This window comes from Canis aureus, chromosome 4 (genome assembly GCF_053574225.1).
Source record: "Canis aureus isolate CA01 chromosome 4, VMU_Caureus_v.1.0, whole genome shotgun sequence".
Classification (NCBI taxonomy): Eukaryota; Metazoa; Chordata; class Mammalia; order Carnivora; family Canidae; genus Canis; species Canis aureus.
Genome location: NC_135614.1, coordinates 10,575,412 through 10,600,237, shown reverse-complemented (window position 1 = coordinate 10,600,237; position 24,826 = coordinate 10,575,412). Strand labels below are relative to the sequence as shown.

General features: G+C 48.1%; 1 protein-coding gene across 3 annotated transcripts in view; it reads left to right on the top strand.

Moving 5' to 3' along the window:
• GALNT2 (polypeptide N-acetylgalactosaminyltransferase 2) overlaps window positions 1-24,826 on the top strand; it is a 190,213-nt gene that overhangs the window by 60,026 nt on the left and 105,361 nt on the right. The window contains exon 1 of one of the 3 annotated variants that reach the window (XM_077894548.1): window positions 24,637-24,655. The exons of the other annotated variants lie outside the window; for them this stretch is intronic. The gene's annotated coding sequence lies outside the window, so the exon portion shown is untranslated. Of the gene's footprint in view, window positions 1-24,636; window positions 24,656-24,826 lie in introns of those variants that run through there. 3 annotated transcript variants of the gene reach the window in all.

The following is a 24,826-nucleotide window of genomic DNA, read 5'->3' as shown; positions in this document are numbered from 1 at the left end:
CTTTTGATAGGTTTCCCGTGTGTACTAACTGGATTATTTTCCCCATCACTTTGTATACGCTGTTTAATAAGGGTTACAAATTGTATCCCTTTGTCTATTTCTGGGGCTAATATTTTCTCTGACTTTGTTCTTGTCTTTTTTAAATAGGGAGGACCTCACGTTATACATTTAAATTCTCATTCTTTTCCTCTGTGGTTTCTTACATTGCTTTTAAATTTAGAAATGCCCTTCTCATCTAGAAGTCAGATATAAAATAATTACATATTGTTCTGGTGTTTGGTTTGTTTGCTTGATTTCCATGTTTAACTCTTCATCTGAATTTATTTGGCATTTTTGAGAAGTGAAATTCTGAGTCGCTTTCCCTCTCTGCTCTCGGAAGCTAATAAAGCAGTGGTCCAGGCATGACAGCCATTCGCTATTTCTTTGTTTCCAGGGGAGCAGTTTCTAACTGTCCCTCCCTTGTGCTCCCCCCTCTCTGGGTTGGGGCCAGGTGGAGGGAGTCCCAGACTGGGTGGGGACTAGCTTCCTTGACTCAGCCTCTTTTGATGGCAGTGATGCTCTGTATTGACAAAGCTCTTCCGCCACGTCGGCTCATGGGACGGCTCATGGGACATCTCGTGATTGGGATCTTCACCCTCCTGACCACGTGAGGGAGAGGCGCCCGGGGAAGGGGGGGAGCGAAGCGAGTACACAGCGTGTCCTGGAGCATCCCACTCTGCATGGTCCACACTGTAATTCCATACTCCTCCCCTGGGCCCAGCTCAGGTCCGGTCTTGATGCTGCCACTTGCTTGAACAAATCCCCGAGGAGTCTGCCTTGGTTGCTCCATTTTTATTTAAGTAAGAAGAGTGGGAATTAAAAAACTATCAGTGGGCAGCCCGGGTGGCTCAGTGGTTTAGCACGTGCCTTCGGCCCAGGGCCTGATCCTGGAGACCCGGGATCAAGTCCCACGTCGAACTCCCTGCATGGAGCCTGCTTCTCCCTCTGCCTGTGTCTCTGCCCGCCCCCCCCCCCCCCCCCCCGCCGCCTCTCTCTCTCTGTCTCTCAGGAATAAATAAATAAAATCTTAAAAAAAAAACCAAAACAACAAAACCTATTGGGCTTGCCTCTGAAGCTCAAATGAGACAAAGTATTTGAGGCTGTGTTGAGGGATCCCTGGGTGGCACAGCGGTTTGGCGCCTGCCTTTGGCCCAGGGCGTGATCCTGGAGACCCGGGATCGAATCCCACATCAGGCTCCCGGTGCATGGAGCCTGCTTCTCCCTCTGCCTGTGTCTCTGCCTCTCTCTCTCTCTGTATCTGTCATAAAAAAAAAAAAGAGGCTGTGTTGAATCCTCCAAATGTTAAATAATGAAATGTTACAACGTTGAAGCATTATAGCCTACTAAATTCAATCTTAGGTGCTAAGGATTGTAAGATATACCATCACCTTATTATCCCTAACAAAACAAAACAAAACAGTGACCAAAGTGTTCTGCAATCAATTTTAAGACTCCTCTCTGTTTCAGAGATGTCAAGATGGGAAAAATCATGCATCTTTGAGCAAATGACATTTGGTGTTTGGACCTGCCTCTCCTGAGGCATGCTCTCACCGCAGGCATGGCTTTTGGGTGCTCGTGTAAGGACAGTAGGGGAAGACCGTCATTGTGATACCCAGATCTTATTCTCCAATACAGAATCTTCATTTTGCGCCAGTTCCTGAGGCTCGTTTTTCCTCTTTGTAATTCCACTTTGTGATGCTTTTCTTAGAGAGGATGCTATTCTCCAAATTTCTACATCTCATTTCCATTGTGCTGACAGAGAAGCTCTGAATTCAGCCCAGGTGTCTTCCTCTTGTCTTTGAATTGTCAGGCATAAGCCACAGAAGCCATCAGAATCTGCCTTCTGTGTGGAAGCCAGCAGCCCTTCATCCTGTCCCCTTGTGGAGATGTGGGGGTGGGGGGAGAACCCTTTGCAGTCTGGCTTTGAATTTGAATTCTGTCTCTGCCATTTATTGTTTGAGGAATCTGAGACAAGTGCCATCTTTCTGATCCTTAGTTTTTTCTTCTAGAAAATGAGGGTGAAAGGATTTTTTCTGGAGCCTTGTCAAGAGGATTCAATGAGCCGATGTGTATGAAGCCCTAGCAGCGTATCTTGGGCATATTGTAGATATTGTAGATACATCACCTTCCTTTTTGCCTCTCTTACGAGTTGTAGGTGACAGCAGAGTGCAGGGGATGTGAGTTTTACTCCCTTGGTGGTGTATCAAGTACCTCCAGTTGAACCTGCATGTGTATTTGCATGCGGTATTGGATCGTGCATGATCCGTTTGCTTCTCTTGTCTTGTGTCTAGAGTCCCCTTCAGTAGTCGTGTCTGGCTGCCCTCTATAGATGACCCTGCCACAGAGCTCCCACAAGAGAGTAAGGTCCATACCTTGTGGCCTGAGCTGGCAAGCTGTACTTTTTACATTTAACCTAACATTTCAACATACAGTTAGGTCCATAGGCCTGTTTCTTCTTGTCATGATTTCTAGCACAGTTTGGCCTCCTGACCTCCTCCTGACCAGACTCACCATCTTCCCTGTCTGAATACATTCATCCCTAAGGAGGGAGGTGTGCTCTTCAGATCACTAACTTGTAGGGCTTCACTTCTGGAGTGCTGCTCCTTCTGGAGCACTGGACATGACAGAGTAAGGTCAGAAATCACTGGGGCAATGTTCTGCTTTGATGCTATTATTAGACTCTTCAAACCACCGTGTGTCTTTAGCCTTACCAGACTTGGAGGAGGGCAAGTGGGAGGAGGGTCCTGATAATGTCATTTTGTAAGAATCTACAGTGTCGTATTTGGTCCAAGGTCATTCAGCAAGAACCTATTACAGTAACCCTCAGACCTGAGAGCTCACTGTCCGCATAGCTTGCTTTTCTCAAACCTGAGCCCTGGCTTTCCACTTTGCTTCCTTATCAGGCTTCTCTGATGGTATGCATGGGGTGGGAGACAGGCAGGGGGCTGAGGGGTGAGAGTAACCCTAGGTAGTCAGTGCGTTGTCCCTAAGTTAAGAGACCATTTTTTGAGACAAAAGGCTGATCTTTCCCTACCTGGAGCTTCTCTTTTCTACCCCATTTCCTTAGGGGAATGAGGGGGCTTCCCCAGGGTTTACTGGGTGGAGCCAGATGGTATTGCTCATTTTGGCATGAATGGGTGCTAGGAGGCACAAGTGCTTTGTGGAGAGGAATCACATGGTCTGTCTTGCTGCCGTGGGCTCCATCATGGAATGGAGTGTAGGCAGGGTCTGTGCTGCACAGCAGAAAGCCTGCGTGGACGTGGCAGACGCAGCAGGAAGATTTCAACTGGGAGCCAAGTCCATTTCTGACTCATACTGTGTCGGGTGCTGTTGCCCAGAAGTGCATGTGGTCAGGTGCTGCAGTTGGGGAGCGGGTCTCACACCTCCTCACCTGCTGCTGCTTGCAGGGGTGCTTGCTGGTGGCAGGTGGACGTGAATCACCAACTGATTTGCAGAAGGGTCGTTGCCCTGCACTTGAATTCTCCTGGCTCCGCTACACGTGCCAGACTCCAGTGCCACGTACCACCGTGGTGTCTGCCTAGCTTTCTGGACATGTCCAGTTCAAGAGTGGGACCTAGTTAGCGAAACACACTAAAAATGGGAGAATCAAAAACAAACAAACAAAAAAAATGGGAGAATCGGGCAGCCCGGGTGGCTCAGCGGTTTAGCACCGCCTTCAGCCCAGGGTGTGATCCTGGGGACCCGGGATCGAGTACCGCGTCAGGTTTCTGGCATGGAATCTGCTTCTCCCTCTCCCTGTGTCTCTGCCTCTCTCTCTCTGTGTCTTTCATGAATAAATAAATAAAATCTTAAAAGAAAAAAAAAACCAACTGCCCTAAAGGTAAAGTAGGATTTAGCTCAGCTTCTATATGGTTAAGCCTTTATTTTCCTTCATTAATGAGAAATGTAATATATTCTCCTTAGATTTCTTTTGATGTGGTGTTAGAAATAAAGATTTCCTTCCAGACTTTAAATATTTTTATTATTCCCTGGCTTTTTAGTTCTTGTTTTACAAGTTGCTGTGCTACATCCTGACACCTCACTTATCCCTTTTGCCTTTTTCTCTTTGGATTTTGTTCAGTGCCAGTTTGATAGGAAAAAGTGACCTTGTTTGTCACTGCTTGCATCTCTCCTGTGACTTCTGGCTGTGGCCCCGCCCCACTGCCTCATCGGCTGTTGACCAAGCACCTGCTGGAGACCCAGGCAAGAGTGCCTGGCATCTGCTCTCCAGGGACTGACAGACTGCTGAGTCTAGCTAGAAGCTTCTGGCTCTTCATAGCCACTACTGACCATCAACCATTGGCAGTCACCACTTCCTTGAGCTTCCCTTTGCTCGTTCTCAAAGCAGGTAGACTCATCCCCATCTCTGAGTTCTTACGTTAAATGAGGAAATTTAGGTGAACATTTAGCAAATTTTATATTTAAATGAGGGAATTAGGTGAAACTTAAGCATGGGTATATCTTATAGTTAGGAAATTCCAGTAAATGAAGGTCTAACTGGCAAATCTGAAGAGTCATGGTTTTTATGTTGAAATGCATATGTGCTTGCTTGCTTGCTTGCTTTCCTTCTTGAGAGAGAGAGAGATAGAGAGAGAGAGACAGCATGAGCCAAAGAAGGGCACAATGGGGAGGAGAAGCAGCATCCCTGCTAAGCAGGGAGCTGGACATAGGACTTGATCCCAAGACCCCAGAATCACCACCTGAGCTGAAGGCAGATGCTCAACTGACTGAGCCACCCAAGTGCTTTTTCTTCTCTGTGTATGTTCCTTCTGATGAGAGGATGCATCTGTGTCCCGGGTTTCCTAGTGCGGCTCACTTCCACGGCGGGAGGCTTTTTTACAAATATATTACAGTTCCATCCTTTCCCCTCCTACGCCTGATTCTGCGTGTGTCAGTGTTTAGATATCATCTTGTTTACAAATCCTCCTCCTCAGCCCCCCTTCCCTTTCTCCTCAGGGAGAGGCCTGTGTGTGTCTCAGTGGTAAATGAATTGTCTAAATCATTTAGCATAACGCAAAATAAGGTGACTCTGGTAGCACGTGCCTTTATACAACCCACTTCTACAGTATTTAAATTTATGCAGAGGATCTTCTTTCTGATTACCGAATGATGGTGTTAAGGGGAAGAAAAAAATAAGATTTGTGCTTTCCTGGGTCCTTCGTGGTTTTGGAAGAGCTCTATCCTTATTTCTCTGGTTTTGTGTCATCGTGGGAAAATGTCAGCATTCCCTGCAAATGTGTATATTTTGGAACAAACCAGAAACTAAGAAAGAATACATGGCTATGAAATAAAGATTCTTAAAAACATGAAAACAGAAGATGTGTTCTTTTCGCATGTGATTTGGGTGACCTTTGGGAGGATCACAGGAGCTGATTTATTTCAAAAACGTTCACAGTATTTCAATCATGGAGTCTTGATATTACTCCTGAAAGAAGGGGCCTTACCCATCATTTAAGATAATCATGGACTTCAGGTCCAGATGCTGGCTTCAGATGCTGGCTTCAGACCCTGGCTGTGCCCCTTACTTTGCTTTAAAATTTTTTTAAAAATTGTAGTAAAATATATATAACACAGAATTTTCCATCTTAACCATTTTTAACTGTACAATTGAGTGACATTAAGAACATTCACACTGTTGTACAACCATCACCACCATCCATCTCCAGAACTTTTTCATCATCCCAAACTATAATCCTGCCCCCATTAAACACTGACTCCTCATTCTCCTCCCTCACCCCCAGCCTCTGACCACCACCATTCTACTTTCTGTTTCTAGGAATTTCACTACCATTAGGAACCTCACATAAGTGGAATCACACGGTATTTGTCTTGGTGGGACTGGCGTATTTCACTTGTGCAATGTCCTCAGGGTTCATCTATGTACCATTTTTTCCCCTTTTTAAGGGAATTACATTGTATGTATGTATCATGGTGTGTTGATCCATTCATCTGTAGGTGGACACTTGTGTTGCTTCCACCATTCAGCTATTACAAATCAACTATGAGCATCTGGTGAGATCTCTGCTTCCCATTCTTTTGGGTCTGTATTCAGAAGTGGGATTGCTAGATCATCTGGTAATTCTACTTTTAATTTTTTTAAGAACCACCATACTATCTTCTTTAATAGTTGCACCATTTAACATTACCATCAATAGTGCACAGGGTTCTAATTTCTCTACATCCTTGCCAACACTTGTTATTTTCTGAGTTTTGGGTGGGGTTGTTTTTTTTTTTTTTTTTTTTAATAGATCTTACTTTGCTTTTTGACCTTGGATTGTTTTTGTTTGTTTGTTTTTTAAAGATTTTATTTCTTCATTTGAGAGAGAGAGAGTGTGTGTGAGCGAGTGAGTACGCAACTGGGGCGGGGGGGAGACAGAGAGGGAGAAGCAGGCTCTCCACTGAGCAGGAAGCCCAATGTGGGTCTCAATCCCAGGACCCTGAGGACCTTAATCTGAAGGCAGATGCTTAACTGACTGAGCCACCCAGGTACCCTCGACCTTGGGTTGTTAAGAGAATGAAATAAGTTGATGATTATAAAGGGTACCAAGCCTTGTAAACGCTCTGTAGGCCTGACTAGATGATTTGTGCCAAGTTGAAGTTTGTGGATAAGGAAGCTGAGGGGAGACCCTGATGACAGCAACACACACCCTTCCTCAGGCTCAGGGTCATCTGCTATAGGTCAGAGGCACACCATGAGTCACCTCCTGGCCGCATCAAGATGGTGGGATGGAATAGGTCCCCTCTTTCTCGTATTTCTCAGTGTCATGGCAGGTCCTCTCCTTGTTTTTGGCAAGTGATTTGAAAGCAGGTATAAAACATTTTTAGTTTTCTGTGAGTTGATTATTTGGAACTTGGAAAATCATCATACTTTGTGTGTGTGTTGGTGGAAGGGACTGGGCTGTTGCAGGATCAGGAATCCCTGCAGGGGTGTGTGGGACAGATAGAAGAGGCAGGCATATAAAGATAGATATGTGAAGATAGGCCAGGCTTCTGGTAAGTGTGGGAGTCTGGAATATAACTTCTATGAACTGGACATTGCCTGGTCTATTCAATCCCTTAATAAAATACATTTGCATATTTGCTAAATGCTCTCTGGGTACTTAACTGGTCAGCTACTTCTCATCCCCCTGCCTCACCTGGGTAGGAAGGCTGGTTTTCATGGTTTTTCTCTGAATACTCACTTATAAATTACCCTTTTAATGTTCATTTTAAACCCAAAGTGTGGATCGGCCTGTATGCATACCAGGGGTAGATGGGGAGTCCCCAGCTGAGTCCCAGCAGTGGCTACTTGAAATTCAGAGCCTCAGCCCAGCTGGTTTTAGAAGAGGGGGCTAGAGGGCTGTGTGTGAGCAGCTGGCAGAGAGAATGGTGCTTGCTCAGTTTAGCTTCTGGTATTCCTGGAGTGTGAATCCAAAGGCAGAACCCTGGAGTCTTTTCCAGCAGTAGACCCTAGGAATAGGCACTGGAGCACTCTCTGGCTCATCACTGTGGGCCCCGTGACCTGGACAGGGTCCCTGCTCTCTGGCTTTCGGTTTCCACATCTGAAAACTTGGGGGGGGGGAGGGGCCATATGACTGGTTCTGTGGCAAGTAATTATTTTCTGGTAAGATGCCAGGGGCCCCCTGTCCATCTGTCCATCTGTTGCAGCAGCAGGAATGAAACACAGAAACTGGATCATGAGGTGAAGTGGAAGTGGCAGCAGTGTGGGTGTGTTCAGGTGGGCACATTAGCATGACGTGCTGGCTTCTACCCTTCAGATAACCCTGATGTTCCATCAGGAACCTGCCACGGGGACCAGTTGCCTTTTCTGTGAATGCTGCTGTTGCTCTGTAAAGAGATGTAACAGATGCAGAAGGGATCAAGGAGAAAGAGATGGTCCAGCTGGCCCTGAACACTGTTTTTCCTTGGCTTTATGTAGCATATGGTTTTCATGTGGGAAAGTGTCAGCCCGACAACCCTTACTGAAGCCCCTGGTTTTCCCAGGCCTCTTTTACCATTCTGATGATTCAGAGGATACTAGGCCTGTCTTTATCTGTGACAGTCACGTGGGTGACATCCATAAGATGGCCAGACTTTCCAGCTGCAACAGCTGTTCTTTGACGTTTCTCTTGGGCAGCATTTGACTGTCACCGTGTTCAGTGGTAAATAGCTCATTTTGTTTCTCCCAGATGATGTTCCTCCTGTCATTTGGGCATTTGTCAGATACCAAGAGTTTTGTTTTTAATAGCTTTAATTGCTAACCTTTGAATCTTAATCAGTTTTAAAATAGCACCCTTTCAAACACAACCATGCCTCTGAAATCTGCTGAAACATGCTCAACTTCCAAAAGCCTCACCCATGAATGCTTTGCAGCCTGGTGTCTGTAGCAAGGAGGTGTGCAGAAACAGATCTGGGTCAGTATTTTGACCTAGATCATGATTTAAAGCAGGTCAGGGGAATAAATGTTACTATGCTGCTTTTGGGCTGCGTTTCAAAGAGATAGTTTTGTTATGACAGGCTCATTGTTCCCTATATCCAGAGTGACTGCAATTTAGGATCCAGGGCCCTTTGGGGAGTGAAAGCAAAGGAGAGTCAGTAATTACAGGGGAACAGTAGCTCCAGATCAGGACAATTGGGGTCACTTGTATACCTCAGATGACCACAGATCCAGTGGTCTCTCCATGGTCTCTGTTCCTTGCTGTGAGAATTATGGTAGTAATCAAAATATAGAATTTCAGTAATTTTTCTTGAATTTTTTTTTAATAATGAAAAACCCGCAGAAGTAGATGCAACGAACTGTGTACTGACCACCCTCTCAGTAGTCACTGGGATTTTACTGTGCTTGGTTTGTCTCTTTCCATGTGCACTTTATTCTGTCCCTGTAGTTTCACGCAAATCCCAGGCATCGTTTTTCTCCTTGTGATACTTACTTCAAAGGAAGCATCTCTGGCCTGAGTCCCTGTTCTCATGAGGGGCAGGAGGAGCGAAGGGACTAATTAGAGACTGGAGGATGGGGGAGAAGCTGCATTTAGAAGGTGTCAAAACGCCCTGTGAGGAGCTGATTCAGGGCAGAGGTTATGGTGAGCATTTCTGATGTTATGGCTTCCAAACATGGAGGGGAGGATGGCAACTCATTTTCCCTTTGGCAACCTTTGGATATCTCCCTGCAGATCTTCGGGAAAGTTCTCAAGGGAGGTTGGGCTCCCTTTCCTTGATAACCTGCAAAAGCAGGGAGAGAAGGGGCTGAGCATCCCAGTGGCTCCCCGGTGGCCCCTCCAGAGTTAGGGCATCTGGAGACTTTCTCACTCATCCTTTCTTTCATCATACTACCAAGATGATCCTCACACCACCATTTTTCAGAGTGCCTCTGTGTTGCTTGACAATTGGCCAATTCAGTCCAGACCCTCTGAATCAGAATCCCTGGAGGAGCAGGGAAGGGGCTCTGAAATCCATATTTTAAACTCCCACCCTGGGCACCCAAGGCTTGGGAGTCTCTGGGTCAGGCCTACAACTTGAAAGATGGTTTGTCATGGAAGCGTATGTGCATTTGTTCCTTGTGTGTCTAGTGTTTGAAGCCAGTCTCCAGTTTCCTCTGTATTTTGTTTTTAAAACACTTCAGTGGTGGGTGAGAAAACACAGCCAAGTCAGTGGCTCTCAGCCCCCTGAAACACCTGGGGATGCTTGGATTGTTCAGCTTGGACTCTGCTGAGGCTGGGGCTTAGGCATTTCCATGTAAAAAACAAAAACAAAAACTCTGCTTCATAGCTAGTGTTGAAAGCCACCCCCCTTGGCATGATGCCTGTGTGGGGCTTGGCCAGGTGGGTGTTGGGTGCTGCCTCTGAGCAGTGGGTGCAGGAGGAAATGGGGTGGTGTCTGCAGGCCCAGGTAGGATGCCCCACAGAGAACCAGTTCTTGCCTTGGTGGCAGTGGTTCTCTCTGAACTTGGAAAGATCACATTTGAAACAAGGTCTCTGTAAATAATTACAGAGAGAACAGGCGTTCACACTGCTCGTTTTCTTACCCACTTGCCCAGCTCCTTTGGGAAGTGTGTGTGTTTTCAAGAAGCTTACGGCATGTGTTTCCATTATCCTGAGATTATTATCCAGAGAAGAGAGAAGACGGTCCACTCCTTGTCCAGGCCGCTTCAGGCAATCAGTGTACACGTTTCTGGTGCTCCCTGGAGGGTTTGGATCCAGTTCTGATCTCTTGTGAGATTTCTTTCTTCTCCTTTGCTCCTTATTGATCTGTAGATGCTTATGTTTTTTGGCTTGGCTAAAAATAAGCGCTTTTTCCTTCTTCCTCCTGAGCTGGGAATTAAAAAGACAGTCATTGTACTTCTGCACTTTGGAGTCAGGCATGAGAAACTGATAAAGGCAGACTGGCTCTTTTTGCCCGCCCCCTTTCATTATGACTGTGAGGGAGCCCCAGAGGAACAGGGTGGCTGGGGGGTGGTCCTGACTCACGTCTCCAGCCCCAGGCCGAGAATTTGATTACACCGCGTCATATATGGACATGACCATTCCTCCTTCCCCAGTATTTTTTGTTAATAATTAAATCATGTTTCAGAATCACTCCCCTATGTCTTTATGGTTGGGTCAGCTTTTACTGTGCGTGTACCACACGGTGGGCATCAGAATAAGAAGCCAACCTTGTGGTCAGGGAGCCTATGTTTTTAGGAGAAAGAAGGCACCAAAATTGATAATGATGCAGTGTCATCAGGACTGAGCCGGAAGTGTGGCCCATGCTGGGGGTTCGGTGGGACAGGGAACCAGGGGGTCTTGCCTAAGAAGTGGTGATGGCATGTCGGGGAGCTACGTGTAGCTCATTTGTGTGTGTGTGTGTGTGTGTGTGTGTGTGTGTGTATTTGGAAACGTACCCATGAGAAGGTAAAGGGGAGAATCATGTAGGGCATGTGGATGGAATGTTCCCCTGGCAGCACTGCGTGGGAGAAGTGGGAAACCAGTCTAGAGGCAGGTGGGCCATTGGGAGGGTGTTTTTGAGAGAATCTGGAGGGAGAGGCTGGAGCCAGAGAAATGGGAAGTGGAGTCAGAAGAACTCGAGGCCTGAGGCAGTGCTGGGGGTGAGCGGGAAGGCGGTGGAGTCACTGAGTCCAGGGAGATGGCCAGCCATGACTCTCCATCCTCAGTTCTGTGCTTTGACACCATCCTCAGTTTGGAGGGATTGCTTTTGTATTCTTCTCAGCATGTTGATCCCTGACTGATACATATGGCAACATTTAAGGTGGGACACCTGGGTGGCTCAGTCGCTTGAGCTCTGACTCTTGATTTCTGCTCAGGTCGTGATCTCGGGGTCGTGGGATCGAGCCATGTGGGACTGCATGGTCAGTGGGGAGTTGCTTAAGATTCTCTATCTGTCTCCCTCTGCCCTATGCATGTGAGCTCGCTTGCTCTTAAATAAATCTTTTCAAAAACCAAAACAAACCAAAAAAACTATTTATTATGGTGAAACTTCTCATAGACAGCAGCCTACTTCCTGGTGAAGTGTGGTTTCACCTAGTGTTCACTTTGCCTGTTCTCAACTTCTGGCAGAAATTGTTGGAGAGCTGGTCAGGCTGGGACTGCTGTGGTGCAGGGTGGGTGAGTGCCTCTCCCCTGGGAGAGAAGAAATAGAAACAGAGAGCTGGTTCCCCTTTCCTGGCCCTGAGGTCCCTTGTCTTTCTCTCCCTCCCCTCTCTTGAGATCTCAGGCCAGAGCTGCACCTCATGCCTGCTTTCAGCAGAGCTTGTCTTGATTGGGAGCACTTGCTGGCTGATGACCTTGCTGCACCCCTGAGCAGGGGCTGAGGCTTGGGGGTCACTGTTCGCGGAGGCTGCCTCCTGCGGGGAGCACACCTGCCCCTGGCACTGCCCCGCTTGCATGGGAGGCTTCTTCTCGGCTTTGCCTGGTGGGTGTCGTGGTTTCCAGCCTGGGAGCTTGAGCTGAGCAGTATTCCGAGGGTTGTTTATGTGCTGGAGGCCCTTGTACAAAGTGCCTGGACAGAGGAAGGCACATGTCCCAGATCTTCATAGCAAACGCCAACTTATGCTTCATCCAGTTTGCTTCTGAAACTCTTACACCTGCTGACCCTTCAGACAGTTGTTGATAGTAATAAATACAGTTGTAGCCCTTTGGCACCAGCCTAGAGGACACAGACTCCACCCCTCACCACCTCTGCTTTTAGGCTCTGAGTCTTCAAAGACTGAAGCACTGACCCAGAGGGGAGAAGCAGTGGCCCACAGATGAAGGCTACCCCTGCCCCTCCAACAGCCAGATCACTCGAGAAAGCCCGCATGTGCCCAGTGCTCAGTGAGGGAGAACGCATGGTGATGAGCTACTTTTCTCCCAAACTGAAATGGGGAAGCCTGATACCTACCGAGGGCCTTCTACCAGGGGAAGATCTAGAACATTTCAATACAGTCTGCGTGGTGGTGGGATGGTGGAGTCGGGTTCCTCCGGCCCTGCCGGACTGGAAGAGCACCCTGTGGCCCCCTCCCTGCTGCAGAGAGGGCCAGATGCCTTGCTCCTGAATGTCTCTCCAGAAGGATGTGCCTCACTCCCTCAAAGTCAGTTCCGGGGTCTGCAGCATCTTGAGGGGCTTTCCTATCTGAGTCTTGGTTGTCTGGTTACAAGAGCTGCTGCTGCTGTCACCTGGCTCTAGAGGTCATCCTGTGGCCTAGATCTCGTCTCTCCTGGCAGGGAGTCATTGCAGGGCTGCTTAGGGTTTAGCAGTGGTAGCCATGAGTGCAGCCTGATTGCAGGCTTCTGGGGCCCAGAGCATGTGCAGCTCTGCTGGTTTGGGCGCTCTAGGATTATGGCAACTCTTGGGTCTGGTGTTGTGCGGAGGGACGTTTCTCAGCTGAACACATCCCCTCTCCTTTGTAGTGATACTGGGGTGGCCCAGTGTCATGGCAGGGGCACATAGGGCCCCCTCCAAGCATTGGAGTACAACAGAAGTTTGAGGATCCTTTCATTTAGAGGATTGAAAATACCACTTGATTGGTGTGTGTGTGCATATGCATGTGCCGCCTCGGCTGGCTTAACGAGGTGGGCGAAGGGCTTTGTTTTGGTTTTGTTGTTTTATATGTTGGCCATGTAAATATAAACAGACAGGTATTGCATAATTCTGTGTCCAGAGCAGGAAATTGCAGCCAAATGCTCTTCACTTTCAGAATAGTGTGGCTGGACGGAACACCCACAAAACTGCCTTACAGGCTCTCCTGCCTCATTAGGATTTCCTCTCTGGAGATGGGGCAGATTGTTGAATTAGTCTGGCAGGGCTTCTCTGGTAGCCATCAGAGCCGTCCATGCTGACGTGTAGGCTCTGTGGGCTTCCCACTCTGATCTAATCCTCTCGAATGCTTCACGTCCTGCCCGTGTCTTACCTGATTGTGCCATAATGGAGTGTGACAGCCCCCAGGATGGGGATGGCTGCAGGGGCTTGGGAGCCAGTGAACCAGGGACCTGCCGGCTTGCTCTCCATTCCTGAGCTTCGGAGCCAGGGAGTCATCAGTTCATTTGGTGCCTGGGCAGCTGCCCACCTATGTGTGCTTGTTTCTCGGTACAGAAGACTCACTTCTTTATTTCACCAAAGGAAGCCTGAGATAGAAAACCCAGAAGAGACTTCACAGGCTTGAAATAAAAGGCAATATTTCATACATCTCCCAAGGTGGCATATTTGCTCCCAAAAACTTATGTTTGGATAAAACAAACAAAAATCCTTTCTCTCTCTCTCTCTCTTTTTTTTTTTAACTTTTGAACCTATTTCTGAAACCTGCTTTCAGAAGATGTACTAAAACAGCAACTTCACGTTTCCTCTTTTCTTATGCTTTGTTTTTGTCAACAGCCTCCCCGGAAAAGTGAAGGTCTCCGCTGGAGTTTGAGTTGGGAATCAGGGAGGGGGTGTGTCTTACTTTATTCTGAAAGGAAAGTCTAATCTCTTCTGTTGCAAAAAACTTTTCTTACAGAGATGTCTTACCCCCTTATACAGCGGTTTCAGAGCCCTCCTCCTCCTCCTCCTTCTTCTTCTTCTCCTTCCTTCTTCCTTCTTCCTTTCTTCTTTTGAAACTTAAAGCTCTGCTTTAAAAAGCAGAATTCAAAAATTCTGCCCAGGGCACCTCTGTAGAGCTGCTGCAGTGCTTGGCCTTCCCGTGGAAGATATGCTGGAACACCCAGCCCTCTGCTCAGCCTTTCAAGATGGCAAGAGGCATCCAGACAAGCTGGAGAGTGAGCTTCCCAAGTACAGGCTCTGCTGCTCGTCTCTGATGAGTTTTCTGGACAGAAGCCTGCTGTCTGTCTTCTGAACACACAGGAACACGTCTTAGCCTTTCCCTTCCCTGAGGAATCTGTCCTTGTGGTCTCCAGGCAACTCACAGAACCTCTACTTAGGGCTGCTGTGTGCAACTCTTCAGACTAGGGTGGATGTAGCAGAAATATACAGGTGTGTCAGGGCTTTTATGTGATGTCATGCAGCTCTTTTCTGTTTACTCTGCGACCCAAGTTGCTTCCTGGAACGTAATATTCCTCCTGTTGGGCAGATGTGTTCAGGTTTTGTGTGGCCTTCTGGATCAGATTTTGTAGCTTTGTCATCATAGTGATTCCAGAGCACCTGATTGTCACTGCTGCCTCACTGTCCCACCCTGTCCCTCACGTCCCTGCAAGCTCTGGGAGGCAGGAGCCTGGAGGAGCATTTCCAGCAGAGCCTTCTGCATGTATCTCCTGCCCTGTTTCCATTCAGGTACAATCAGTGCTGCATGTGTAGATCCAGGCAAGGGCGATGATAAAGGTGGGGCTTTTCGTCTAGATGCCTCCGGGAGCCTGGTGATGGCCCAGCCAGAAATGAAAACTACCTCAGAGCACAGGATGCTAAAGAGGTAGTGCAGGGCCCATGTTTCCTTTATAAGGCAGTGACCCTGAGCAGCCGGCCTCCCCAGTGTGGCCCTGGGAGGAGGATTTCCAGTCCTATGATCCACTCACAGTTGCCTTCGCCCAAGGTACCTTCCCTCCTAGGCCCTGCTCCTGCCACATGGGTGTGAGGAAGGACAACACAGATGCTGGGCTCCACCTGTGTCCTCAGCTGCAGGTGAATGGAAAGAAGGCCCTCGGAGGGTCCGGGCTCTATTCCCTTTTACTTCCTTGACTCAGGCTTGAACTTGTGGCCTGTGAGTGGACCCAACACCCAGTTGGAATCTGGAACATGACTCTTCCAAAGGCTAGGGCAAAGTTTTTCAGATTTTAAGTCACAACCTGTAGAGCAGATCATGAAACTCCTTTAGGAAGATGGCATCCATCTTTAAAAGAAAAATAGAAGAGAAGATACTGGAGCACGTGACATCTACTAGCGTAGGTAGTATTGAGTGAAACTTGTTACATGTATGTGGATGTGTATACATCTGTGTACGTGCATATATTAATATAATGTATGTATTATATTTATAATTAATAAATATATTAATATAATTAATATAATACATAATATATGTATCATATATTAGATATGTGTAATATGAATTATGTAATATTAGGTCTCTACCTTGAGTTTATTTCTTTCTGTGGGTTTTGGCAAAAAAAAACTTGAAAGCTGCTGGGCCAGAGCATAGACAGGACAGGAGTAAGAGGAGAGGCTAGGGAGAGGAGAGGAGCTAGCCAATCCCATTTAGAACACGTATTCATGTTTCGGGTAAGTGTGACAAGATGGGCATCATTGTGATGTGCGGCCTTGGTCCACTCCTCAGATGGCTCCTCATAAATCATCTTCATGGGGCAGGGTCCCCTTCCACCTGCCCATGCCCCACATCTCCCTGCAGCGCCTGCTGCCTGGCTCCCAGGTGCACTACTCAGACACTGCACTGCCCACCTTTGGTCGCCTTTGCACCCTGTTACCTGTCCCCTGTCCTCTGTGTTCCTGCCTCGTGCCTGGCTCTGGTTTGGGACAGGCAGTCCCTCCCAGCTCCCTGCACTTAGATTTTCTTGTCCACCACTTTGAGGAAAGCTTTTAATACTTGGTGACCTGACTCCAGTGCATTCAGCCCCCCTAGGTACATCTAAAGGAGATAAGATGGAAACAGAGAACGAGGACAGGCAGGCTCAGTGCCATGCCTGGGACACACACACAGTAGAGACCCACTGATCACCAGTTCTGTTTCTCTTAGTAAAAAGAGCATTTCTGTAGTCAGATTTGACAGACACCCTAAATAACAATTTATGAGGACCCATCTCTTAACATTTTAAAGATTTTTCTTTTCTTTTTTTTTTTTTTTTGTTTAACATCACGATAAGCACATTTTCATGTCTCTGGGAAACAGAAAACATCCCCATAATTCTTGCTACGTTGAAACCAGCATTACAGTGGCCTTGGTGTTCATTTCCCCAGTCCTTTCGAAAAATACTTCTCAGGGAACATCCAGTCTTGTCTGAGGACGGCTTCTCAATTCACCAATCACCAGTCCCCCAGAGTGCCCTCCTGACCCCCCACCCCTGCTGCCTTTTCATAATTGCAACCCAAAGGTCTCAGTGGTGAAAAGTTCCTTTTGTCAGACCCAGTGAGCTGAGCCTGTCTGGCCATGGCCCTGGTCCCCACCCCCGCGGGATGGATTACAGCCATTTGTTGCCATTGTTTTGCTCCCCTGGCCCTCCTGGCCGGCCTGGCACGCCAGCAGCCCGCAGGAGGCCCTGGGCCCCGGGGTGTGGGGTGGGGGGCCCTCCTGCCGGTGGCCCTGAACATTCATGCTCTCTCCTTCACTGGAGTCCGGTGGAATCGATATGTTCATAAAAACTACTGGTGTCCAGGCCTCTTACCAACTGTGCAGATTTATTGTGTGGGTCTGTCTGCCTGGGTGTCTATCTTCTAAAGACTCAGAAATGGTTTCTCTTTTCACCCATTATTTGGAGAGCATAATAAGTCTCTGTCAGATTAGCTTCTTGGAGGCTCTATGCTTTTTGAAAAGCACTTGCATAATCAGAGTGTCTGTTGAGCTGTTACGCCAAGAACTTATCCCCATTGTGCAATGGGAATGTATATTTTGTACGTTTTAAATATTGCACTGTTCAGTCCTTTAGAAATCAAGCTGCCTGTGCCTGGAATCAAGATGTGGTTCCCTTGGTCATGCGGTGGGTGAGTTCTTCTCCATAGGAGATGAACTCTGCATAGAGGGGGGGACCACAGGCCTCTCAGCTCACTGACCTCTGCGCCAGCTTTCCCCCGTGGCACAGAGCCGATGCTTTCTGCCTTTTTAAGAAATAGTCTTGAGTCAGATGGGATGAAAACAAATAGCCTCAGGTCAGTGGGAAAACCCGCAGCTGAGCCACAAGAGGTGTCTGGGCCCTTCTATTTGTATCCTCTGCCCCCGCTGTGAAATCTCTGGGGGAGAGGTCATCTTTTTTTTTTTTTTAAGATTTTTTATTTATTTATTAGAGAGAGAGAGAGAGAGAGAGAGAGACAGGCAGAGGGAGAAGCGGGCTGTATGCCCAGAGCCTGATGTGGGACTTGATCCCGGGTCTCCAGGATCACACCCTGGGCTGAAGGCGGCATTAAACCACTAAGCCACTGGGGCTGCCCTGGGGGAGAGGTCATCTTACAGGCATCCCCTCAAAAAAGATATGGTGAATCTTAACCCCCTGTCCCTGAGAATGTGACCTTATCTTTTTTTTTTTTTTTTTTTTGTGACCTTATCTTGAAGCAAGTTCTCTACAGAGGTAATCAAATTAAAATAAGGTTATTAAGATGAGCCCTATTCCAGCAAGGATGGTATCCTTGTCAGATGGGAACATTTGGACTCAGAGACTTGCTGGTTGGGATCTAGGTTTGGGGCTTTGTTTTCTAGACATCAGGGCCTCCCAAGTAGGGCTGGCTCTCCACTCAGTTTTACTTTTAAGTATTTGGGTTTAGGTTTGGAGCCTGTGGCTGGCCTCTAAGCAGTTTCCCAAATTTGTGGGTTCCTTCCTGTCGAAGAGCATCACTTTCCCCTGCATCTGGGTGAGCGAGTGCCCTCTGATTTCCACCCAAGGATTCTCGAAACTGTGCATGCTGAGCTCTGGCTCTGTCAGTCTCTCCTGTTGCATCAGGCTCTCTGTCTAGAATCTTGGTCTGATCTCTGCAGTTGGGCCTGCTGCCTCTGAACTGTGGGAGAGTGGCGCCTCTCTGCCTTCCCCATCACAGCTCACCTCTCACTCCCAGCCCATACTTTGGCTTGGCTGTCCCTGAACCGGTGATTGGCGTACAATTCAACCAGGAGATTTTTTTTTTTTTTTTAATTTTTTAAATTTATTTATGACAGTCACACAGAGAGAGAGTGAGAGAGAGAGAGAGAGGCAGAGACATAGGCAGAGGGAGAAGCAGGCTCCATGCACCGGGAGCCCGACGTGGGATTCGATCCTGGGTCTCCAGGATCGTGCCCTGGGCCAAAGGCAGGCGCTAAACCACTGCGCCACCCAGGGATCCCTCAACCAGGAGATTTTTTAGAAACGGCCATTAATTCAGATGTTTAGGAAAAAGAAATTTTAGGGGCACCTAGGTGGCTCAGTCAGTGAAGTGCCTGTGTTCCGCTCAGGTCATGATCTCCAAGTTGTAGAATCAAGCCCCACTTTGGGCTTCATGGTCAGCGGGGAGTCTGTTTCTCTCTGCTGCCCCCCGCCCCGCCCCCAGCTTATGAGCATTCTCTCTCAAATAAATCTTAAGAAGAAAAAGAAATTTTATCTTATTCCAGGACCTTCAAAAACAGATCAGAAATGTTCAGGGATAGGTCAGTAAGTTCATCCCACCACAAGTGTTATGATAGGGGTGCGAGTGTAGGGTGTATGGCCAAATGGGGTCTCGTCCCCTGGGCTGGTAGCAACGGGGCAGGACTCTCCCAGCATGGCTCCACAGGCAGGGTCAGGCTTTGGGGTCTGCAGCTTTTATAACCTGAAGGCCATTTCCAAGAGAAAGAGTGATTATAAAGCCAAACTGGATTCCCAAGTGTGAAGAACACAGAACGGGGAAGTCACAGAAGGTCAAGAATCGCCTAGTGTGACTAGAGGACAAAGTGCTGACCAAGACAGGTTAGCTAAGGGGCCAGGTCAGGAGAGTGCCCTGAGGGTTCTAGGAAGTGAAACACGGCTTGCTCTAGGGCCTGAGCAGAGGATAAAGTGTTGCTGTGAAGGGCAGATTCCCTAACGGCTCACACATGGAGAAAGAGGGAAGCACTGCATCAGGTCAGGAGACACCATGGAATCCATGCCACGGACTTGGGGTCCCTGGCTCTGCGGATGGCCAGAGCCATGTGAATGACACCGTGGTAGGACTCCAGGACACAGGCTGGGGTGAGGGAAGGTAACTGGGAGCTTTCTCTGGGTGACGGATAGAAATAGAGGCAAAGGCTTTCACTCTCTAGGATGTGGGTCCTGGATGTGAAATGCTGACCAGACAGCATGTAGGCCTCGCCTTTGGGTGCTGATGTCATGAGACTGGGGCTGGAGTGGGGGAGGAGAGGGAGCAGAGTACAGAGATGTGGACTTACAGCAAGGACCTGGCTCCTGAATCCTGTGGGCAAAGCAACACGATGGGGTTGAGCACGGGAGGAGCTGGTGGGTGTGCTGGTTGGCCTCCAGGTGTGGCTGCTTTCCGGCAGCTTCTGGTGACGTGGCTGAGGCCTGCTGTGTTATTTTAGCATCTATTCTGGCTTCAGCACTACTTTGCATTGTCATCCTAAGAAGTTTCCTTGTCCCTGGTAGAATGTTAATTGGTTAATTAACTCAAGAGGCTCCATTTTGTGTTTCTTTTGCCTTCAATGTTTGTTTCCTAAAACTGATCCTTCATGATGTCACCAACAACTTTCACCCTATTTTCCAGACACTAGATATTTTATTATCATTTGTCATGGATCCGTTTATGGTAATTTTTGTTGGGTAGGGGAGGAATGTACTTTACCTTGACTCATAACCTATCTTATTTTCTGTAACTTAACTTCCTGGTCCCCCTGGTAGGGCAGATACCACCTGCAGGTTGTGGCTATGTAAAGCACTACGGAACTCTGAGGCCATGACATGCAAGCACACCTCCCTCCTCAATTTCCAAACACTTTCTACAAGTTCTGATTCATTTCAATCAGTGCCTGAAATGTAGAAGGTGAAAAGTAGTGCTGGGAAGACAGGTGCTCTGGTCTCGAGAGGCTGAACATCCTGTTTGGGAAGCAAGAAACATGAGGTATTTGAAGAATACTTTGGTTTTCTAATTGAAGATAAATAATTAGGGAATTGATCAAGTACAATAGGACACACGCAAGGTCAGGCTGGGCTGTGTTACATTATGATTTGGAGAAACTATCACGCAGGAAGTGAAATTTGAGCCAGAACCCAAAAGCAAGGAGAGAATTCAGGAAGGTATAAATAAGGTCATCCTAGGTGAAGTCTTATTTAAGGCCATGAACTTTGTAGTCATATGACCCTGGATCAAGTGCCACCTCAATTTCTGCATTTTTTAAAGATTTTATTTATTAGCACAGAAGGAAAGGGGACGGGCTCCCCACTGAGCAGGGAGCCCGACATGGGACTAGATCCCAGGACCCTGAGATCATGACCTGAACTGAAGGCAGAGGATTAACTGACTGAGCCACCCAGGTGCCCTTCAATTTCTGCATTTAAAAGCAGAGAAAATATAGGAACTTAGTGTGTAGAGTTGGAATAAGTATGAATCGAGATGTATATGAGCCACTAAACATGGTGCCTGGCAGGTAGGAAGTATAATTATAGCAAATAAGAAAGCTATATCGTGTCACCATACATCTGTGTAGAATGACTTAATAAAAAAACCAAAACGATAATACCAAGCACTGGCAGAGATATAGAGCAACTGGAATTCCCATGTTGTTTGTGGGAAAGCAAAATGGTGTGACTATTGTTGGCAGTTTCTTATAAAGTTCAACACATGCTCCCATGCCACCCAGCAGTCCCACTTAGGTATTTCTCCAAGGGAAATGAAAATTTTGTGCTCACAGTATTTTTGATAACTTAATTCATATTTACCCCAAACTGGAAACCACTTAACTGCCCCTCAGCTGGAGAATGGGTGAACAAGCTGTGGTACACCCATAAGAAAGAGCGAGGTGGTACGCGGTGGGATACCACCCCGTGGCAGAAAGGAAGCAAGTACTGATAAACATACACATGGACGATCTCCATGCACAACATGAATGAAATAAGCAAAACAGAAGGTCACTTACTGTATGATTTATTTACATGTTCCAGAAAGGCAAAACTACAGAGAGAGAAGGCCGATCAGGGGATGCCAGGGGCTGAGTTAAGGTATGCAGGGGAATTTTTGAGGTGACAAAATTGCTGTATATCTTGCGTGTAGTGGTGGTTCATGAATGTGCAATTGTCCAAACTCACAGAGCTGAACACTAGAGTGAATTTCACTGTATGTAAATTGTATCTTAATTTAAAACAAATCATGAGCCAAGTCAGGGAACTTAGAACCATCATGTCATTGTAAAGAGCCTGCTGGAACAGGCCTGGAATTGGGCCGTTGGCAGGATCAGTAAGAAATAAGCCTGGGTGGGTAAGGTGGAGCCTGGCTACAGGGGGATTGAAAGTGTTTGTACCTGAGGGGATAGAAGATGGTGAGCCACCCTCAGGACTACCCAGGCAGTGGGAGGCAGAGTGATGGTGGCATTTTGTGTCATGCAAGGGACAGATAAGGGAGCAGCCAGGGACCAGTGCATTTCTCCAGCATGTGGGTAAAGCCTGCACACAGTGGATCTGTCGAGGGGTTGTAGAGAGGGGCTTGAGGCCATCACTAACATATGCTGCATGTTCTAGAGATGGGAATACTAAGGTATGAAGTCAACAACTTTTGTTTTGGAAAAATGCCCAATAGAGGAGAAAGCTAAGACCTCCTGTGACACCGCCAGACTTTGCATATGGGACCAGTGGTAGTCTGCAGGATATTTTTAGCCAGAATATCCCCCTCTTCCCATGAGAGCAGAAGTGGCCAGCAAGTGAGTAGAGCTTAAACCACCTCATGAGACAGCTGGTCTGGCCTACTGGAAGGGTTCCTACCATCTCTCCCTCCAGGTAAATCAAGTCAAGTTGACTCTCCCTCTGGAGCTCTTGTGTTTTGCCATCCTAGCACAGATAAAGATTTTTGTACCATTGGCCCCTAAGTTGGTTGGATGAATGCTGTCTGATGGCTTTGTTTCTATGCAGAGCTGTGAACAAGCAGCCACAAAAAGAACCAGGCTCAGAGGCAGTGTTTCCGCACGGCTCCCATCCCCTGCTACTTGAATGTCCAGCACCTGGGCAGCAGTGTGTTTCTTCTTGCATCACATGCCTGAAGTGGTGAAGGGACCGACCCAGTGTGTCTGCCCAGGGCACTGACACTGCTTTTTGATGATACAGAAGCTGGGGTTGAAATAGAGCTTTATCAGAAGCATGCTCTTTCACCCATAGTCTGTAAACATGCGAGCTTACCCAGCCCAGGAAGAGCACCAATCACCCTGCAGTTTTGGCTGCTATCAATGTGATATTTTATTTACGCAGGGAACTGTCTTCTCTTCTCTTACTGGTTGCTCCTGCCTCCACAAAGATATCTGATGCACATGACTTCTATTTGCACGACACCAAGCCGTTCCATCCGTTTCTCTCAAAATGCTGAGCACTCCCTTGAGTTTATTAGGAGGATCTCCAGAAAGAAGATACTCATTGTGAGACTAGGGGATCAGCAAGAGAAGTTCACCTAATTGCATTTCGGCCAGGTGTGAAGAAAATATTTAAAAACTGTAGTTTAGTTTGAGACCGCATGGACCATACTTTCTTCAATGGGAAAGAGATGGTCACTTTGCTCTGCCCTTGGCCCTAGGGCTCCACACTGCCATGGCCAGCCTGAAGACCACACACCGAGTCCATAGGGAATCACCCTGGTCCATCTTGGTTCTGACAGGTGGGCTGTACCACTGAACAGAGTGAAGACTGAATTGGATGGCTCATGTGCAGCAAGGCCAGGTGAATATCGGTCAGCTCCAGGATGGAAATGCAGAGTCTTCCTACCACCTGCAGGCAGGCTGGCTCTGGCCATACTGCGCCTCCTTGTCCCTTCATCCCTTTTTCACCAGGGATTTGGTGGACCTGGTGGACCTGGTAGACCATTATGCCTCTAGGGAACCAGAATCCTGGAGGAGTGCCAGCTTTCTGAAGCCATTGGCCAACCCATGTTTGCCAGTTTGTTCCCAGCTCTGGAGGAGTTGGCCAGCACGCCTTCCATTTCTGCCTTTTGAGCCAGAATGACTACGGAGAGTTTTGGAGGAGTGGGTGGGGAGGTGGAAGTCACAGCCCTTGTGGTGTGTTCTGTCTCCAGGAGCCACGCACTAGGGGCTTCTTCCCTGGCTTCTGGGCCAGTGTCCTAAGCCTCTGCTTATTGGTCAGACCTTCATCTCTTTTCTCCAGGGTGACCATTGTCATGTGAAAGTCCCTCCTCCCTTCCTCCCACTGACGACTTCTGCAGCCCATCTTCCATATCATAGCAAAGGGATATTGTGTTAGTTTCGGGATTATAGTACTGATGGCAGTATTAATGACAGTAATGTTGCTGAATATACAGTGTGCGTCCGGCACTATACCAAGAAATCCTGTGTGGTGACTATCAACTGCTGTTCCCATTCTTTAGACAAGAGCTGAGCCTTAGGGAGGGTGTAGATGTGCCCAAGATCACGGTGTCCACCTAGTACTCAGGAAGAATGCCTTGTGGTGTTCTTGAAGACAGGGCCTGACTGAGCAGTTATCTCTGCAGCTCTACTAGCTGGCAGAGGACCTGGCATATAGTAAGCATTCAAACTTGTTAAAGGAATAAATCGTCTCTGGCAGATGGCTTCAGAAGCTCAGAAACTCTTTCAGCCCTGCTGATGCACAGGTTATCCCAGATCCCTTTTTATATTTACTTAAGGGCGTGTATAATATTTAAACTGGGGGCTGTTGGCTCAGACTGTGTCTGATACTTGGTTTTGCTCCATGTAGCATCCTGTGACTGCCCTTCCATGTCATGCTCCCGTGGTTTTTATGGGCAACAGCCATGGAAAATCACTTCCTGTTTTCTGTCAGCTGTTGTTGAGGATTTCCTGTATTATTTCAGTCCACATCCTTGTCTGTTATCTGTTGCTTTTTGGCAGGTCCCCCTGAGCATAGTGGCCCTAATGGGAATGATTGATGACTCCCCACGACGCTGTGGGACAGTGCCTCTGCAGGTCTCTCCAGATCCGTCCGGGGCTCGCGTGTGTCCCTGCCGTCAAGTGACAGCTCAGTTGGCTGGCTGGTCCAGGACTGCCGGCCGCGGCCTGGGAGCTTCCTTGCCCGAAGGCCCAGGTTAAGTGCCAGGGACTTCGGCTTCCTTGCGGCCTGTGTAGGCCTGTGCGGGCCTGTGCGGGCCTGAGAGGACACGCCCCCTGCACGGCAGGTGCAAGCTCCACCCCCCGGCCTCGGGGGCGGGCGTCCCATTGGCTGAGCCGTCCCACGGCCACGCCCACGCCCGGCCACGCCCACGCCCGGCGGCCGCGAGGGGCGGGAGGAGGAGCCAAGAAACGTGGCCTACTTGAGTCCGCCACCTTACGTTTCTGCAGTCCGTGACTTTCGTGACAAATTTAGGATTTTGCACCAGAAATTCAGGCTCTCCTAAGGTAATTATGACTTCTCTTGGGGACTGAAAATGCAGTGCGTTGAAGCGTAGCCGTCGGATCTGGGCTGAATGGAGACGGACTCCATCACGTACGCTTTGCCTTTGGGAGGTTACTTGCATACTTGTCCTCGGGCTCGCGGCCGAAGCTCGTTGCAGCCTAGCTCTCGTTCCT